General features: G+C 56.0%; 2 non-coding genes across 2 annotated transcripts; both read right to left on the minus strand.

Annotated features, from left to right (window-relative positions):
• Positions 1-2,370: 2,370 nt before the first annotated feature.
• TRNAQ-CUG (transfer RNA glutamine (anticodon CUG)) lies at positions 2,371-2,442 on the minus strand. Its single transcript has one exon. It is a non-coding gene; the product is annotated as a tRNA-Gln (tRNA).
• A 5,762-nt stretch (positions 2,443-8,204) lies between these two features.
• Positions 8,205-8,276, minus strand: TRNAQ-CUG (transfer RNA glutamine (anticodon CUG)). The gene has a single exon. It is a non-coding gene; the product is annotated as a tRNA-Gln (tRNA).
• Between the last annotated feature and the right edge of the window lie 1,681 nt (positions 8,277-9,957).

Genomic DNA, 9,957 nt, shown 5'->3' on the forward strand with positions numbered 1-9,957 from the left:
TAACTGCTAGGTGTTCAGATGCTTCATGAGCAAGGAATGTTTGTGGCCCCATGGGGCTCTGGGACGCAGCATAAAAGCCTGCGCTGCTCCTGGCTCCGCATGCTCCTCTCTTGCCTCCTTTTCCTCAAGGAGCAAGGTAAGCCCGCGTCCGCTCCATCTCTCCCCGTGGGCTGAACTGCTATCATGGTGGTTACTCAGGCTGACACTTGGGCTGCCTCAGCCTGGCCCTACAACAGAACTGTTTGAGGGCTGCCACCTCTTTGCCTTTTGATGGTGGTGGCCGGGGAGAGGTGGGAAGGGAGGGGTTCTTTCAAGCAGAAGGGGATCAATGGGGCTCAGCCGCAGGGAGGTCTGCCCACCAGAATTTGCACCTGCAGCACGTGCTCTCTAACCAACTGGACAAGCTCATCCAGTGCCTTCTTCAATGCAGCAGTGTTAGTTCTGGGGATGGAATGTGATCAGTCTTTCCACAGGCGCTTTACACCCACTGTGCTGGGTCCTATCTCAAAGGGGGTCAGCCTTCCCATCCCGCGCAACTCAGAGGGCACAGTGAGTGTTGTGGGAGCTGTAGGCACAGTGTGCATTTATAAGAGGTGATTTCTGAGATAGCTGTTCAACCCAGCCTGTTTGAGCTGGGTCCATTTCATCAATCTTTACCCATGCTATCGTACCAGGAAACGCAGGAGGAGGTCCTGGTGGAATCGGTAGTCAGTTAGGCAGGTCTTTGCTCCCAGTCCTTCAGATCTAGCCCTAGGGTGTTGTGCGCGTTAGTAAAATCAGCTGCAGGTTCTTTCTGGATGTGGAGCTCAAAACAGAGGTGCATGGCAGCAAAGTATATCTTCAGCGAGAGTGGAAGAAACAATAGACAGGCTGATGTTGGAGTCCGTGTTTCCTCCCTGCTCTGTGTTTCAGCTTTGCCTCCCTCACCGAGAGATGTCTTGCTTCAGACCCTGTCCCCCACGCCCCTGCGGAGCCTGTGGCCCAACCCCACTTGCAAGCAGCTGCAGCGAGCCCTGCGTCACCCGCTGTGCTGACTCGACGGTGGCCATCGAGGCTTCCCCGGTGGTGGTGACCCTGCCGGGCCCCATCCTCACCTCTTTCCCGCAGAGCACAGCCGTGGGATCCTCTCTGTCAGCTGCTGTCGGGAGCTCCCTCAGCACCGGGGGGGTTCCCATCTCTTCTGGGGGCTCCCTTGGTCTGGGGGGGTCAGGGCTGTGTCTGCCTATCCCCCGCTGCAGTCTGAACTGCTGAAGCCGGCGCATCATCCCCTTTGGAGCGGGAAGGAAGACGGGAACTCTGCAGCAGGAGTGTGGCCGCGGCTTGCCGATGGGCTGGGTGTCCCCATCCCAGCAGGCAGGAGGGACCTGCGCCCGCTGCTCCTCACTGCATGGCAGGCCTCGCCGTGCCTCCCCTGGCTCCGATTTGCTCTGAGCTCCTTGAGAAAGGGCTCGTTCTTTTCTGCTTTGCTGAATCTCCTGCTGATGGGGAGAGGGTGCTGGAGTTAGGGACTGCTCTTGGTGGGCTGCGATTGCCACCAGGTAGAGCAGAATGGGAAAAGGCAAGCGCTTTGTGTGGAGCTTCTCCTTGGGCAGCGGGCCATTTTCTTTGCCTCCCCGAACCCTGCAGACGTGTGTCTTGGTCTCTGCCCTGTGCCACCGCATTTGCTCCTTCTCATTAAAGACTTTGTGCAGCGTAGCTGGAGACTCGTGGTGGTTTGTTTCCCCCCCCGCCTCGGCTGGCCAACACCGCTGAAAGGAAGAAGGAGAACCTGCTCTCTCCCATGACAGTGAGTCTGCCCCCCTGCATGGGGCACTCCCAGCTGTGGGTGGAGCTCCCTGAGCCGGAGCACCAAAAATAAGCAAGCAGGCAAGGGAAAGTCAGAAACGCCTCAGAGCAACGGAGAGAGCAAGAAGCACTGGACAGAATTGGAAATACAAGTACTGCCACAAACAGTGGTGGTCAAAGATGGGAAACGTGTGCCCAGGGAGGTTGCAGAGTCTCCATCTCTGGAGATGTGCAGCATCCAACCAGACAAAGGATGAAAAACGGCCTCTACTTGGCCTTGCTTTGAGCTGGGCTCAGGCTCAGACTGCATCGTGTCTCCACCCTGTCTGCTGTGTGATTCTCTGAGGCCCTGCTGGAGGCCCTCATCCAGGAGCAGCCATCAAGCAGAAGTCAGCAGAGAGGGAGCGCTGGCCATTTCTGACGAAAGCTGCAGAGACTTGGTGGGCACAGGGTAGAAGGGTCACTGATGTCAGTGCCAGTGCTGCAAGCGCAGGAAAAGAAGGAAGATGTGAGTGCATCAAAGAATTGACCCAAGAGCAAGTCAAGGGAATTGGGTGTAAGCATGGTGAGGGAGCCAAAAGGACCAGGCCCCACTGAGGTTTGCACTCAGATCGCTGGATTCAGAGTCCAGAGTGCTTACCATTACACCATGGGACCTCCTGGATGGTGCTTCTTTTTCCACTGTGGTCACCCTCACTCAGCCAAATCCCCCTGGCCAAGCCTGGCAGTCTCTCTGTCTCCCTGCCCATCACCAAGTATGGCCTCTCTACAGGGCCACCAAGCGTTCTCTGCTCATTTCACCTTTGGAGGGAGCTGCAGACCTCTTTGGGCAAGCCTGGTATGCCCTCTCTTGCAAGACCCAGGCTGTGAACCCCTTGCTTCTCCCTAATTAAACCTGGTTATGAAGTTTCCAGTAGAACCTCTTCAACGTTGCACCTCACAGGGGACCTTCACGGACCAGTCATCGGTGGTTCGATGCCTGCACTTGCCATCTCTTCTCCACTTGGAGAAGAAGAGAAGGCTCCGGGGAGACCTTATAGCAGCCTTCCAGTACCCAAAGGGGGACTACACGAGAGACGGAGAGGGACTCTTGATCAGGGAGTGGAGCCATAGGAGGAGGGGGAAGGGTTTTGAACTGAAAGAGGGGACATTTAGACTAGGTATTAGGAAGAAATTCTTTACTGTGAGGTTGGTTGCCCAGAGAAGCTGTGGATGCCCCATGCCTGGAGGTGTTCATGACCAGGCTGGATGGGGCTGTCAGCAACCTGGTCTAGTGGGAGGTGTCCCTGCCCATGGCAGGGGGGTTGGAACTTGATGATCTTTAAGGCCCCTTCTAACACAAACCATTCTATGATTCTACCTCTGCTGCTGCCTCCCTTCACCCCCGTGTTGGACAACCTGCCAATCTGCCGGTGTAAGGTATTGCCTCTCTGGTTTCTCACCTGGAGCTAGTATGAAGCAGCCATTAACTAGATATGCTTACTCTTGGTTGCAGTCCTAGCCGAGCTCCTGACCTTGCTGAACGAGGGGACGAAGAGAGAGGGCAGGGAATGAGGTTCAACAGAGGGAAGAGTTGGCACCAGGACCCAAAGCAGCGTGTTACTGATTGCACAAGCTGGACTGCCGACTTCTGCTGGGACCGAGGCAGTATGGCAGGACCCAGTCCCCGAAGGTCTTGGAAACAGGGAAGGTATGTTTGGTATGCAGATACTCTGCAGCTGCAGGAGGAGGAATGCCCCTTGTGGGGCTGAGACAGCATTCCTCCAAGCAGTGGAGGGTGCTCCTGGGGCTCTGCTAGGCTTACTCAGCAATCGGGGAGAAAGGATTCTGGGCCAGTGGATGTAGTGGGCCAGTGGGTGTAGTGGGCCAGTGCAGGCAGGTTCCTCGCTTTTCTCTTTGGTTTCCTTCCTGGCAGCACCAGCTGCTGGGGCTGCCATGGTCCCCAGCCTGTTTGCTTCCCCAAGCTCATGGTAACTGCTCCTACCGCTGTAGGCTCTGATGCTGCTCCTCCCTGGGGAGAACCCTTTGTGCCCCCCTTACAGGATTCAGTGTGCAGCCAGAGACCTCCCAGAGCTCCCCAGGGCCTGGGACCTGCAGCTCGGGCCAGGCTGTCCCACACAGGACACCAGGTCAATCCAGGTCCTGCACTCCTGAGGCCTTTCTGTCTGAGGGCAGACCTTGGCAAGCCAGAGAGCCACCTTCACCCAGCAGACCTCTTCTGTGGCTCATACTTCCTGACTGCGGTCCTTCTGAAAATTGCAACCTGGCTCAGTGTTGCAATTGGCTCAGTGTTATCCAGCTGGGTCCAGCACAGGGCAGCCCCTTACCCCTTCTCACAGAGGCCACCCGCTGCCCTCCATACCAACGCCTGGCCACATACAGCCAATACAGTGCCCACTGGGAATACCTGCTCGGACCTGCTCCTGGCTGGACCTGCGAGTGGGCATGGCAGCAAACAGACTAGGATGGAGAAAGCCATAGGGTTAGGAGTGAAGACTCATCCCAAGGATTTACAGTGAAATCTGTGTTGGAAGAGACTTTCTCTCCTCTCTCCAGGCCTTCTGGCCAGAAGGGTCTTCTAGTCACTGGCATGAAACTGAAATGCAGAGCAGGTGGATTCCTTACACACAGCAGCCCTGTTGCTCTCCAAGGTGGCAGATGAAGCACACTCCGACCTCTTGGTGCATGCAGATCAAACCTAGAAGTAGATGGGTTTTTAAAGTGGGATGAAACAATTCAGCTGAGAATGAGGTAAAGAAAAGGGAATCCTTGAGGTATCACTATAGAGAAGACAAGAAAACTTCCATTCAACCCATCAGCAGACCTTACCCCATAACCCTAGCATCTGCTCTCCAGTGCAGCCACTTAAAGGCAATGGCCAGGAAGGCAGCTGCAGTACAAGATTAGACAGAAGTAGCAGCTGATTCAGGAACGGTGCTAAAACCTGAGGAAATGCCCTTGAGGAAAGCGGCACTTTTAGAGGAATGAGGCTATGAGCTCTGGTATCCCTGTCACGCCTGAGACAGGGGCACAGTGTCCACTGAAGTCCACAGCATGATGAGTCATGTTTGCCTGGAGCTCAGGGTTTTTCCCGACTCTTCCACATCACGATGACTCCCAGGTGCTCTGGGAGACCGATCCCATGTCCCTTTGAAATGTGAAATGCAGGGAACGAGCCACCCCATCCTTTACCCAGAAAAGAGAGCCATGAGCTTTTGGCTCCCTGCCCCGAGGCTCTCCTCAAAAGCAGACCATCCAAGCCTTTGGCCTCTGGGGTGAACTGACTGAGCAAAACAGGTCAATTTGGGTGCGGGTTTTCTCCTTCAGGGGAGGACGCGGGCATCTCTTTGATCACCCTCCTACGCGCTGATTTGCTCTTTTCCATCAGGTTCTCCGCTTCCCAAGCTGAGCCCAAACCCCTGGTTGGAAGAAGCGTGAGGGCCTGGTCAAGTCATCAGGGTACATGGCAATGGAGATCCCAGGGAGAGATTAGTTGAGAGGGACCTGCCCGACCCTCTGCTCTTCATCGTGAAGAAACTGCCTTTGTTCCCTGGGCTCGCGGGCAGAAAAGACAGGTTCTGGCAGAGCCTGCTGAGCGTAAGCAAGGTCCCTGAGGCCCTCAAGCTTGCCCTCAGCCCACAATGGTTTTTCCTTGCCGTTGAGCTTTGCCACATCCCTGGAGATATGAGTCTCTTCTCCCACCATCTCCTGTGAGCCTACAATGACCCGCTGGAGAGGCGTATCTCCCCGGGTCAGCATGAGCCCCTGGACTGAAAGCACTTGAGAGCTGACTGGAGGCGTCCCTAATAGCTGAATAACGTGACTGGTGGCCAAGCTCACCGTGAAGAAGGCGACGGAACAAGTGTCATCCGTGTGATGGAAAGCCACGTAAAATCTCTGCCCAGCTAGCCTGAGACCTCTGAGCCAGTGGGTTTTTGCAGGCCTGGACACAAATTAAATATATTGGCATTCGATGGTATGCAGCTGGAGCAAAACATTTCAGGTGAAAGAGGCCAGGGCTTAATCACCATTGGGGCTTCAGCGAGCAGTAACTGCTAGGTGTTCAGATGCTTCATGAGCAAGGAATGTTTGTGGCCCCATGGGGCTCTGGGACGCAGCATAAAAGCCTGCGCTGCTCCTGGCTCCGCATGCTCCTCTCTTGCCTCCTTTTCCTCAAGGAGCAAGGTAAGCCCGCGTCCGCTCCATCTCTCCCCGTGGGCTGAACTGCTATCATGGTGGTTACTCAGGCTGACACTTGGGCTGCCTCAGCCTGGCCCTACAACAGAACTGTTTGAGGGCTGCCACCTCTTTGCCTTTTGATGGTGGTGGCCGGGGAGAGGTGGGAAGGGAGGGGTTCTTTCAAGCAGAAGGGGATCAATGGGGCTCAGCCGCAGGGAGGTCTGCCCACCAGAATTTGCACCTGCAGCACGTGCTCTCTAACCAACTGGACAAGCTCATCCAGTGCCTTCTTCAATGCAGCAGTGTTAGTTCTGGGGATGGAATGTGATCAGTCTTTCCACAGGCGCTTTACACCCACTGTGCTGGGTCCTATCTCAAAGGGGGTCAGCCTTCCCATCCCGCGCAACTCGGAGGGCACAGTGAGTGTTGTGGGAGCTGTAGGCACAGTGTGCATTTATAAGAGGTGATTTCTGAGATAGCTGTTCAACCCAGCCTGTTTGAGCTGGGTCCATTTCATCAATCTTTACCCATGCTATCGTACCAGGAAACGCAGGAGGAGGTCCTGGTGGAATCGGTAGTCAGTTAGGCAGGTCTTTGCTCCCAGTCCTTCAGATCTAGCCCTAGGGTGTTGTGCACGTTAGTAAAATCAGCTGCAGGTTCTTTCTGGATGTGGAGCTCAAAACAGAGGTGCATGGCAGCAAAGTATATCTTCAGCGAGAGTGGAAGAAACAATAGACAGGCTGATGTTGGAGTCCGTGTTTCCTCCCTGCTCTGTGTTTCAGCTTTGCCTCCCTCACCGAGAGATGTCTTGCTTCAGACCCTGTCCCCCACGCCCCTGCGGAGCCTGTGGCCCAACCCCACTTGCAAGCAGCTGCAGCGAGCCCTGCGTCACCCGCTGTGCTGACTCGACGGTGGCCATCGAGGCTTCCCCGGTGGTGGTGACCCTGCCGGGCCCCATCCTCACCTCTTTCCCGCAGAGCACAGCCGTGGGATCCTCTCTGTCAGCTGCTGTCGGGAGCTCCCTCAGCACCGGGGGGGTTCCCATCTCTTCTGGGGGCTCCCTTGGTCTGGGGGGGTCAGGGCTGTGTCTGCCTATCCCCCGCTGCAGTCTGAACTGCTGAAGCCGGCGCATCATCCCCTTTGGAGCGGGAAGGAAGACGGGAACTCTGCAGCAGGAGTGTGGCCGCGGCTTGCCGATGGGCTGGGTGTCCCCATCCCAGCAGGCAGGAGGGACCTGCGCCCGCTGCTCCTCACTGCATGGCAGGCCTCGCCGTGCCTCCCCTGGCTCCGATTTGCTCTGAGCTCCTTGAGAAAGGGCTCGTTCTTTTCTGCTTTGCTGAATCTCCTGCTGATGGGGAGAGGGTGCTGGAGTTAGGGACTGCTCTTGGTGGGCTGTGATTGCCACCAGGTAGAGCAGAATGGGAAAAGGCAAGCGCTTTGTGTGGAGCTTCTCCTTGGGCAGCGGGCCATTTTCTTTGCCTCCCCGAACCCTGCAGACGTGTGTCTTGGTCTCTGCCCTGTGCCACCGCATTTGCTCCTTCTCATTAAAGACTTTGTGCAGCGTAGCTGGAGACTCGTGGTGGTTTGTTTCCCCCCCCGCCTCGGCTGGCCAACACCGCTGAAAGGAAGAAGGAGAACCTGCTCTCTCCCATGACAGTGAGTCTGCCCCCCTGCATGGGGCACTCCCAGCTGTGGGTGGAGCTCCCTGAGCCGGAGCACCAAAAATAAGCAAGCAGGCAAGGGAAAGTCAGAAACGCCTCAGAGCAACGGAGAGAGCAAGAAGCACTGGACAGAATTGGAAATACAAGTACTGCCACAAACAGTGGTGGTCAAAGATGGGAAACGTGTGCCCAGGGAGGTTGCAGAGTCTCCATCTCTGGAGATGTGCAGCATCCAACCAGACAAAGGATGAAAAACGGCCTCTACTTGGCCTTGCTTTGAGCTGGGCTCAGGCTCAGACTGCATCGTGTCTCCACCCTGTCTGCTGTGTGATTCTCTGAGGCCCTGCTGGAGGCCCTCATCCAGGAGCAGCCATCAAGCAGAAGTCAGCAGAGAGGGAGCGCTGGCCATTTCTGACGAAAGCTGCAGAGACTTGGTGGGCACAGGGTAGAAGGGTCACTGATGTCAGTGCCAGTGCTGCAAGCGCAGGAAAAGAAGGAAGATGTGAGTGCATCAAAGAATTGACCCAAGAGCAAGTCAAGGGAATTGGGTGTAAGCATGGTGAGGGAGCCAAAAGGACCAGGCCCCACTGAGGTTTGCACTCAGATCGCTGGATTCAGAGTCCAGAGTGCTTACCATTACACCATGGGACCTCCTGGATGGTGCTTCTTTTTCCACTGTGGTCACCCTCACTCAGCCAAATCCCCCTGGCCAAGCCTGGCAGTCTCTCTGTCTCCCTGCCCATCACCAAGTATGGCCTCTCTACAGGGCCACCAAGCGTTCTCTGCTCATTTCACCTTTGGAGGGAGCTGCAGACCTCTTTGGGCAAGCCTGGTATGCCCTCTCTTGCAAGACCCAGGCTGTGAACCCCTTGCTTCTCCCTAATTAAACCTGGTTATGAAGTTTCCAGTAGAACCTCTTCAACGTTGCACCTCACAGGGGACCTTCACGGACCAGTCATCGGTGGTTCGATGCCTGCACTTGCCATCTCTTCTCCACTTGGAGAAGAAGAGAAGGCTCCGGGGAGACCTTATAGCAGCCTTCCAGTACCCAAAGGGGGACTACACGAGAGACGGAGAGGGACTCTTGATCAGGGAGTGGAGCCATAGGAGGAGGGGGAAGGGTTTTGAACTGAAAGAGGGGACATTTAGACTAGGTATTAGGAAGAAATTCTTTACTGTGAGGTTGGTTGCCCAGAGAAGCTGTGGATGCCCCATGCCTGGAGGTGTTCATGACCAGGCTGGATGGGGCTGTCAGCAACCTGGTCTAGTGGGAGGTGTCCCTGCCCATGGCAGGGGGGTTGGAACTTGATGATCTTTAAGGCCCCTTCTAACACAAACCATTCTATGATTCTACCTCTGCTGCTGCCTCCCTTCACCCCCGTGTTGGACAACCTGCCAATCTGCCGGTGTAAGGTATTGCCTCTCTGGTTTCTCACCTGGAGCTAGTATGAAGCAGCCATTAACTAGATATGCTTACTCTTGGTTGCAGTCCTAGCCGAGCTCCTGACCTTGCTGAACGAGGGGACGAAGAGAGAGGGCAGGGAATGAGGTTCAACAGAGGGAAGAGTTGGCACCAGGACCCAAAGCAGCGTGTTACTGATTGCACAAGCTGGACTGCCGACTTCTGCTGGGACCGAGGCAGTATGGCAGGACCCAGTCCCCGAAGGTCTTGGAAACAGGGAAGGTATGTTTGGTATGCAGATACTCTGCAGCTGCAGGAGGAGGAATGCCCCTTGTGGGGCTGAGACAGCATTCCTCCAAGCAGTGGAGGGTGCTCCTGGGGCTCTGCTAGGCTTACTCAGCAATCGGGGAGAAAGGATTCTGGGCCAGTGGATGTAGTGGGCCAGTGGGTGTAGTGGGCCAGTGCAGGCAGGTTCCTCGCTTTTCTCTTTGGTTTCCTTCCTGGCAGCACCAGCTGCTGGGGCTGCCATGGTCCCCAGCCTGTTTGCTTCCCCAAGCTCATGGTAACTGCTCCTACCGCTGTAGGCTCTGATGCTGCTCCTCCCTGGGGAGAACCCTTTGTGCCCCCCTTACAGGATTCAGTGTGCAGCCAGAGACCTCCCAGAGCTCCCCAGGGCCTGGGACCTGCAGCTCGGGCCAGGCTGTCCCACACAGGACACCAGGTCAATCCAGGTCCTGCACTCCTGAGGCCTTTCTGTCTGAGGGCAGACCTTGGCAAGCCAGAGAGCCACCTTCACCCAGCAGACCTCTTCTGTGGCTCATACTTCCTGACTGCGGTCCTTCTGAAAATTGCAACCTGGCTCAGTGTTGCAATTGGCTCAGTGTTATCCAGCTGGGTCCAGCACAGGGCAGCCCCTTACCCCTTCTCACA

The sequence above is a fragment of the Numenius arquata genome, unplaced genomic scaffold, assembly GCF_964106895.1.
Source record: "Numenius arquata unplaced genomic scaffold, bNumArq3.hap1.1 HAP1_SCAFFOLD_90, whole genome shotgun sequence".
Taxonomy (NCBI): Eukaryota; Metazoa; Chordata; class Aves; order Charadriiformes; family Scolopacidae; genus Numenius; species Numenius arquata.